Genomic DNA, 10,444 nt, shown 5'->3' on the forward strand with positions numbered 1-10,444 from the left:
TTGGCATTGGATTTATCCAGTGTCTTTATCTGAAACTCTGTTTGGCAAATTATGTGGTCACCTGAGCAACAGACTGTGCTAGGGGTGGGGGGGGGGGGTGCTGGTTGTCCCTCAGCAGTGGGCCTTTCAACATGACTCCAATCACATAATAAAATGAATATAGTTAAGGTTCCCACAGTCCCCAGAAAATCTAAAACTTGAGAATTGGGGAAGCAAGGTCTGGCACCAAACAATATCTTCATGGACACATACATATATGCATATATGGGACATTACTGCAACTTGTATTATTATTATTATTATTATATTATTTATTATGAATACACATTAATATGATTTGATTGTACATTACAGGGTTGACGTTATAGAAGCATTTAAACACAAGGAGACCATGCAAACCAAAAAACCATTTATAACCACAATCATTCAAAGTAGCAGTGATAACACCTCTTCTTAAAAAGCACAACCTCGATCCAGAGGTTTTAGCCAACTATAGACCTATTTCTAATCTTCCGTTCCTCCCAAAAAGATGTTCAGTCTGGCTTTAGAACACATCATAGCACAGAGACAGCTCTGGTTAAAGTCCCAAATGACCTTCTAATAGCCTCTGACAAAGGATTTGTCTCTATTCTTGTCTTGCTCGATCTCAGTGCTGCATTTGATACTATCGACCATGATATCCTATTGCAAAGACTAGAGCACTTAGTTGGCATACAGGGAACTTCTTTAGGCTGGTTTAGGTCCTATCTATCTGAACGGTCTCAGTTTGTGTGTGTCAACGATGAATCTTCTATGCAAACCAAAGTTAGCCATGGAGTGCCACAGGGCTCAGTGCTTGGACCTATTTTGTTCACATTATATATGCTTCCGTTAGGCAATATTCTAAGGAATCACTCTGTACATTTTCATTGTTATGCGGATGATACTCAACTATATTTATCCATCAAGCCTGATGAAACCAATCATCTAAATAAAATTCAAGACTACCTCAAGGACTTAAAAACGTGGATGACCTTAAATGTTTTGATGTTAAACACGGCCAAAACTGAAGTTATTGTACTCGGCCCAAATAATCTATCTCAAGATATATTAACTATGGATTGCATTAATTTGGCCTCCAGTGAGACTGTAAGGAATCTTGGTGTTATATTTGATCAGGATTTATCCTTTAACGCCCACATAAAATCAATTTCAAGGACCGCCTACTTCCATCTACGTAACATTGCAAAAATCAGGCATATCTTGCCTCAAAACGATGCAGAGAAACTAGTCCATGCATTTGTTACTTCTAGGCTGGATTATTGTAACTCTTTATTATCAGGGAGTACCAAGAAGTCAATCAAGTCGCTTCAGCTGATTCAAAATGCTGCGGCTCGTGTACTAACCATAGTTAGGAAAAGGGACCACATTACTCCTGTTCTGGCTGCCTTACACTGGCTCCCTATAGAACACAGGATAGAATTTAAAATTCTTCTTCTCGCCTACAAAGCCCTTAATGGGCAGGCGCCATCTTACCTTAAAGAACTCATTATACCCTACTGTCCTACTAGGGCATTGCGTTCCAAGAATGCAGGGTTGTTGGTTGTTCCTAGAATCTCTAAAGTACAATGGGAGCCAGAGCCTTTTCTTATCAAGCTCCACATTTGTGGAATCAGCTTCCAGTTTGTGTTCGGGCGGCAGACACCCTATCCGTTTTTAAGAGTGCGCTTAAGACCTTCCTTTTTGATAAAGCTTATAGTTAGGGCTGATTAGATTCAGCCCCTAGTTTTGCTGATATAGGCTTAGTTTGTCGGTGGACATCTTACTTCTTCCTTCTCTCTGTCTATACCCGTGTACTCTCATGTTCCGATTAACCCAGCTTCCCCAAATGTCTTTCTTTTTGGTGTCTATATACGCTGGGATCCGGAGTCATGGATGATCCTGCGGTCCTGTGTCCTGGATCGCGAGCGCTGGATCTTGAGTCGTGGCTGTGGTCCTGGATCATAGGTCCTGGATGGATATCCTCGTGGATTCATCTTCCTATTATACACACATGCATTTCCAAACATTTGGACTACCTATGTTGCAAATGTATTATCTTTTCAATTTACACACGGCATCTATTGCACGTCTGTCCGTCCTGGGAGAGGGATCCCTCCTCTGTTGCTCTCCCTGAGGTTTCTCCCATTTTTTCCCTTTAAACTGGGTTTTCTTTGGAAGTTTTTCCTTGTACGATGTGAGGGTCTAAGGACAGAGGGTGTCGTATTGTCATACTGATATTCTGTACACACTGTGAAGACCACTGAGACAAATGTAACATTTGTGATATTGGGCTATATAAATAAACATTGATTGATTGATTGATTGATTGATAAATCCTAGGGATGTAACAATATATCGAATATCGCGATAAATAAATGTCTCAATACCGTCGTGAGACTGACCAAATCTACCTCGATTTTTTTATTTCTTTTTTTAATAATTCTTCTTTTTTTTTTTAAATATATATTTTTTTTTTAGGGCGGTCAAACGATTACAATTTTTAATCAGATTAATCACAGCTTAAAAATTAATTAATCGTGATTAATCACCATTCGAACTATGTCCAAAATATGCCATTTATTTATGTATATTGTTGTGGGAATGGAAAGATAAATGAAATAAGGCGGATATATCCATTTAACATACAGTATCTATGTTTATTATAAAAAATGTCTGCGTGTCAAAATGAAAACCCACACACCTATCAATCATCAAACCGTGGGGTCTTAATTCATTACGTGTTGATTTCTATCAACGGGGGAGTACTTCAGGAAAGTCGACATAGGGGGGGGGGGGGGGGGGGGGGGCGGCGGCGGCTAGTGGAGTACTTTGTGACCACAGAGTTGTGATCAGCTGTTTTAGCGCAGTTCTCCAGTGAAGTGGGTGGGAGTCTCCCTCCGCAGCAGGTTGGCGTAGTTTTGGCACAAGTCCGTTATACAGACCGACGTTAACAGCAGCCCTGTCTGTGCACACGGAGACCGACTCTGTCGTCCGGTGATCTAACCGCCTTCTGGAAAAGCTTAACAAGTACGTCGGTACCCAAATGCGCTTTGTGACACAAGTGACGGTACGCATTTCAGATTACCACATAACCTGCGTACCAGTTATATGCACCCCTGTACTACAGCAAAAGTATTCTCCGTCGGGACTTCCTGCAACAACACGTTATCAAAGATGTTCTATTGTGAAGACGATCACTCCGTGACAAAAGTTTTCAAAACCGTGACTACTGAAATCAATCTTACTAACTGCTGTCTGTGCAATTTACTCCGCGCGAGTTGGCAGACTTTATTTTGCTTACTTTAACATCATTTTTCATGGTGGGGCTAAGCCATTTCTTGGTATGGGTGTAGCCTACCCCAGCCATACTCTGGCGCTGCCACTGGTGGCACGTATGGGGCGGGCCATTCTGCACATGCGTTAAATGCGTTAAATATTTTAACGCAATTAATTCAAAAAATTAATTACCGCCGTTAACGCGATAATTTTGACAGCACTAATTTTTTTAAAACTTTATTTAACTAGATGGTCCCATTGAGATCATCGATCTCTTTTTCAAGGGAGACCTGTCCAACATGGCAGCAGATAACACAAAAGGACATAGTATTTACAGGGCTACATGTACATACCAAGAGACATTGAAGTACCAACAGTATATTTATATCTCACCCTGTCAATAAGCCTCACATTCTTGGCAACAATTGTATTGTTTTTGAAGTGGTGGAGAGACAATACACAGTTTTACCCACTGCCGTCACCCATGGCCAAAGCATATCTCTCTGTCCCAGCAACATCAGTACCAAGCAAGAGAGTTTTTTCCACAGCAGGGGATATTGTAAACGCCCAAACATCCCAGCTTCTACCTGGAAATGTGGACATGCTCATATTCCTAAAAGATAACCTTAATGATGCTGAGTGAGTGAGTTAGAGTTGAGTTACTTGAAAAACTAAAGTGAAACTTGATTTATTCTATTGCAGGGTCTGATTATTATATTGTTGACACTTTAAAATACTACTATCCTATTAAAATGCTGTACAAATCAGATGTATTATTTAATAAAGGAAAACAAATTCAAGAAAAAAAAGAAAAAAAGAATTTTTTTCCCTTTGTTTTTCAATATCGCGATAAATATCGTACCGTGGGCTTTTTATCGCGATATTATCGTAGCGTGAGTTTTTGGTATCGTTACATCCCTAATAAATCCTGATCAAATATAACACCAAGATTCCTTACAGTCTCACTGGAGGCCAAATTAATGCAATCCATAGTTAATATATCTTGAGATAGATTATTTGGGCCGAGTACAATAACTTCAGTTTTGGCCGTGTTTAACATCAAAACATTTAAGCTCATCCACGTTTTTAAGTCCTTGAGGTAGTCTTGAATTTTATTTAGATGATTGGTTTCATCAGGCTTGATGGATAAATATAGTTGAGTATCATCCGCATAACAATGAAAATGTACAGAGTGATTCCTTAGAATATTGCCTAACGGAAGCATATATAATGTGAACAAAATAGGTCCAAGCACTGAGCCCTGTGGCACTCCATGGCTAACTTTGGTTTGCATAGAAGATTCATCGTTGACACACACAAACTGAGACCGTTCAGATAGATAGGACCTAAACCAGCCTAAAGAAGTTCCCTGTATGCCAACTAAGTGCTCTAGTCTTTGCAATAGGATATCATGGTCGATAGTATCAAATGCAGCACTGAGATCGAGCAAGACAAGAATAGAGACAAATCCTTTGTCAGAGGCTATTAGAAGGTCATTTGGGACTTTAACCAGAGCTGTCTCTGTGCTATGATGTGTTCTAAAGCCAGACTGAACATCTTTTTGGGAGGAATCTCAAGGACTGCCTTTTTTCATCTACATAACATAGCAAAAATCAGGCATATCTTGCCTCAAAAATACTTCTTCTCGCCTACAATTCAATTCAATTCAAAACCTTTATTTATCCAGGTAAAATCCCATTGAGATCAATGATCTATTTTTCAAGGGAGACCTGCAGCGGTAGGTTCCACAAGAAGACATAAAAACATAAACAATAATTTAACAACAGCCTCGTTAATTGAGGGACCTGCACAGTACGTATCGTCCGCATTAAAAAGTAAGGTTGCTTAAACTCCGCACACTGAGCTCTGATTGGTCAGCAGGCGGTGCTTTCACTGAGTTGATCTCTTTTCTATAGACGCCGGAGGCGGGCAGTGTCAGGTAAAAAAAAGTGATTTAGCCTTCCCAAACCTGAGCCTCACACGCCGCCTATGCACAAAGCCCTTAATGGGCAGGCGCCATCTTACCTTAAATAACTCATTATACCCTACTGTCCAACTAGGGTATTGCGTTCCAAGAATGCACGGTTGTTGGTTGTTCCTACAGTCTTTAAAAGTACAGTACGAAAAAGATAAATCATACTTTATTCAGCAGTGCTTGCTTTACTCTTTGAAAGTCATCACATGAATGCATTGTAATAAATGTTTTGGCTGCATTAAATATTACACATCTGTCGTAGTTCTGTATTTGTATTTATCTACAGAGATCTGGCTCAGAATAGACCGGAAACTATTCTTTTACCGTTCTGTTTTAATTTCACAATAAAGTTAGTAGTAATAATTTGTTTGATATTATTGTTTTTTTATTAACTACTCATGTTAAGACCATCTTTTCTGTGTTGCTGTGGGGTTTTTCCATCGCTTTTGTGTTACAAATATCAAAACAATAACTAAATATATCCGTCGTAAACTAAACCAGAAACAGCAGTATATTTTATTTTGTTAACACTGTAAACTTGACAGATTTTTAACCCAAACCACCTACTGGTTAAAGCACGTTATTACACGTTTAGAGTAATATTGAAATCTTGAAAAGGGATGTCCAAAATAGCAATTATATACAGTTTTTAATTAACTATTTGTAGAGAATAACGAGTAATGTATATACTTTATAGGGATCTGCAGATACATATTTAGTCTTCTCAAGCACCAACAATCATTACATTACATTACATTGCATTTAGCTGACGCTTTTATCCAAAGCGACTTACAATAAATGCGTTCGACCAACAAAATACAAGCTTGAAGAAAACAGAATCATAAAGTGCATCAGGCTTCATAGAGCAAAAACATTTCAAGTGCTACTCAACTGGCTTTAGATAAGCCAGTCCTCCAATCAAATATCTCTCCTGATTGTTGGCACTTGACAATCATCTTCCCTAAATTTTACTCAGGTGTAACTAAAGTCTGCTTTAAGGGTTGTTTATATTTCACATCATTAATCAGAATTTGTAAAGTAACTAAAATAAATGTAGTAGAGTAAAAATACCTGGTTAACCTTAAAGAAAGCCCTCAGGATTATAAAAGACCCCCATCACCCCAGCCACAAACTGTTCTGTCTGCTGCCGTCTGGCACAACAGCCGCATTCTAGGAGAGGATGTGGCTGTTGTGGAGGACTACAGTACCTGGGAGTGCACTTATGGGCTGAACTGGAGGATCAACACTGACGCTGTGTACAAGAAGGGGATGAGCAGACTCTATTTTCTGAGGAAGCTGAGATCCTTCCACGTGTGCAGCAAGATGCTGGAGATCTTCTAGTCTATTGTGGCCAGTGCACTCTTCTTTGCTGCGGTCTGCTGGGGGGGGGGGGGGCAGCATCAGAGCCGGTGACACCAGCAGGATCAATAAAGTGATCAGGAAAGCTGGGTCTGTCATCGGCATCAAGCTGGACCCCTTTGAAGCTGTGGTGGAGAGGAGGACACTGAACAGGCTGTTGTCCATGATGGATAACCCACCCATCCTCTCCACCTGCAGCTGGACAGTCAACGGAGCTCCTTCTCCAACAGACTGCTGCAGCTCCGCTGTCACAAGGACCGATACAGGAACACATTCCTGCCCACTGCCATAACTCTGTACAATAAATCACCTCTGGCTGGAAGAGAACTCTCTGCTCCATAGTTTCTCTAATACAACCTCGCTGTACATTTTACACATATATAATCTGTTCAATATTTGATATTCCATTGTCATATATTTTTGAATATGTATATTTGTATATATAATATCTACATGTATATTTTCTATTTCAACACGTATATTTTCTATTTTCTTTTCTTTTCTTTCTATTCTTGTTTATTTGTGGTTTTGTTTTATTGTAAAATGCCTTGTCTTTTATGCTGCTGCAACAAAAACAATGTCTCAAATTGGGATCGATAAAGTACCATCTTATCTTATCTTACATCCGGACCAAAACCACCAGACTCAGGGACAGTTTCATCCCACAGGCCATAAGACTATTAAACACCTGAACTTTGAAATAACATCCATAACATTCATCTGGCTGCTACTTAGACAATGATTTGTCTAATATATCATATTCCAATCACTTGTATAGACTCTTATTGCACTATTTCACTTTTTTTCTTTTTGTATTGACTTGCACTATTTTTTCTGTTTATCTGTTTTATTGTGTTGCACTGTTGGAGGAGCCTGTGACCTAAGGGGGGGAGGGAGGGGAGGAGACGTTCGATTCCTGTTTTGAATAGTGTGCCGTCGATGGGTTTCATTCCATTTCAAAATGCTGTTTGTCGCTCAGCGTTAACTTCAACATTGTCAAGCAAAGCACATGGTGTAGTCCCAAACGATAGCTGAGGATTCTGGGTAGTGTAGTGTCTTCGGCCATCCTAAACTTAACAAATGTTTGTTTCTCCGAATCGAAGGGGAAAATTACAAAAGCATTGTACACAATTTAAACCAATCAATGTTGTGTAATCAACAAGGATAATCTGGTGTTTTTTAGTTGATGAGTAGTGCAGATATCACTGTAAAATCAATCGACAGAGAATACTTACTTCCGGGTGTAAAATCCTGCGTTATCCAATGGGAATGGACGCTCACATTGCTCTCCGTAATACAATAAAGGGGACATGATCAAATCGGAATATAATGTTCTTTTAAAAAACGTTAACTAAAGGGAACAATCTATTTGACACAGCTGAAGCTCTGGCCTTCCTTAAAAACAAACTAATTTAATACAAATCACAGTTGTATTACACACAATGCACTGTTTTTTGAGAACAAAAAATCGTAACTAATGCACCATAATACATTGACGAAAAATAAAAATTATTATGAATACAAATAAAATAAAAGAAGCCTCCCGTGAGTTACTACAAGCTATAAAGTAGATTTTAAAAACGTTGTATCGAATAAAAGCTCACTGCGGGACGTTGTAGAAATGCGTGTGTGCACCACGACAAAGGAGCCTCATTCACTTTACATTGGGGTTGTTTGCGTGGTGCAGACACGTAAATGCAACAAAGTTCGTGACACCACCACGCAATGCGGTGTTAAGGAGTCGTGGTGGAGTCACGCATTCTGGTGAGATCAGGTTGCCTTTATTAGTCCCACAGAAGGGACATTTGCATTGTTACAGCAGGAAAGAGCCACAGACAGCTTAATGTTACATTATGTTAAAAAAAGTACTAAGTTATGATATAATAAAAAATATAATAAAAAAAATACTTTTCAACATACAAATCCTGTAACAGTTCTTAGAATTTAGCAGCCTGGTATATATTACAGTTATTAATGGCATATGTATATATTGCACATATCCTCCTGGGACCCAGCCCATTTTGTTAACATGCATCTCCTTTTACTCTTTTGAGCTACTGATGTACTGAACAGAGGACATCCTGGTATTTCCAGTGATATGTCATTGGTTAAAATTGCATGCTGGGAAGTTCCTCTTTCTTTTCATCCAAAATGGCTGGCATACCAAAAACTAAATGTTATAGAAGCAGGAGGAGAAGTCAAATATTGTTGAATAATTGTAATTTTTACCATGAAAATCATATATGTTCTTGTAAAAAATCATATATGTTCTTGTGAGGAACTATATAATTAGTTCTGAAAGCAATTAAATAATTCAAGTTTTCAAATAACAGCCCTTTTATAAATGTCCATTCTAGTGGACGTCAGGACCATCTTCATGGACTTTATGACTCAATATTGTTGCAGGAGACGGAACTGAAGCAGACATTTTCTGTACCAGATAGTTAAGGGAGATTCAGATGTTGAGCTCTCAGATGATGAGAGAGATGAGGATTTCACACCTGGGATAGAAGAGGGTCAAGGAGAAGGGGGGGAAAGATGCAGGAGGCTCCATGAGCGCACAGATACAGACAGAGAGACAGATAGGGATGAGCTGGAAAGACATGGCCCCCTGTGGGCCAAGAGTAGCACGTATGTCTTATTGTTGTTTTATTTTAAGTGTGGAGCCATGGAAAATGAGAAATGAAAAACAAGCTTGGTTTCTGTGAGCATGGTCAAATGGAGACCACATCCATAAAACTAGTCAAGATGACCCTACAGCCCGTGCCGACTGGAGTCAATGAGGTACTTTTCCCAGTACATTGACTACAAAGTCTTTGAAGATCTGGAAAGATTCACCAAAAAACAAACTAGATTTGTATTGACCAAATAAACAGCAATGTTCAGATCAATTACTTATTCATGTTTTAAATAAAGGTGAATGTATTATTGTATTAATATCACTCTATAACCATAATAAGTTACATAGTCTGTTAATTTTGGCTGTCTTTTCAAACTAATATGGTCCCGACGTCCTCTACAGTGGACATACTGTAACATTTAAAAATAAAATAAATGTCTAAATTGCAAGATGTTTTTCTAACCCTAAATAAGTAGGAAATCACAAAAAAAAGGAAATTGGAAGACACTTTTTTTTCCTTGGGTCCCAGCGCATAGTTTGATGGTATTTAACAGCAGCAAGTTACACAATTTACAAAATACAAAAAACACACCTTGTAACGGTTCTAAGGATTTAGCAGCCAGGTATAAATTACACAGTTATTAACGGCATATATATATTACACATATTGCACATAGTTGATTGGTATCAAGGGGTAGCAAGGGGTGATATAGTCTGTGTTGTGGTGTGTGTAGGGGAGGGGGGGGGTCTACTAGGGGCTGTGCTGGTTGTATATTCTGACCGTTGCAGGAAGGAAAGACCTGCGGTATCTCTCCGTGAGACAGCGGGGGTGCAGCAGCTTATAGTTAGGGCTGATTAGATTCAGCCCCTAGTTTTGCTGCTATAGGCTAGACCAGGGGTCTCCAACACGTCGATCGCGAGCTACCGGTAGCTCGCGGGCAGCTTTTCAGTAGCTCGCCACTCGATTATAGCGTAGGTTGCTTCTTGATTTTTCGGCCGCGGCTGGACAATAACGTTTTTTTATTTTAGAATTGTTTCTGTCACACGAATATAAAATTGGTCAAGGAAGTGATCAAGGAACAGACGTGACAGCGGCACAGCGACACCACACACGGAGCAGTCTGCTTTCTCCAGCAACACCAGTCCAGAACCAACAGCAGAATGCCCCGCTCTGAATCAGGCCCTGCCGCTGC

Source organism: Pseudochaenichthys georgianus, chromosome 10 (genome assembly GCF_902827115.2).
Source record: "Pseudochaenichthys georgianus chromosome 10, fPseGeo1.2, whole genome shotgun sequence".
In the NCBI taxonomy this organism is placed as follows: domain Eukaryota; kingdom Metazoa; phylum Chordata; class Actinopteri; order Perciformes; family Channichthyidae; genus Pseudochaenichthys; species Pseudochaenichthys georgianus.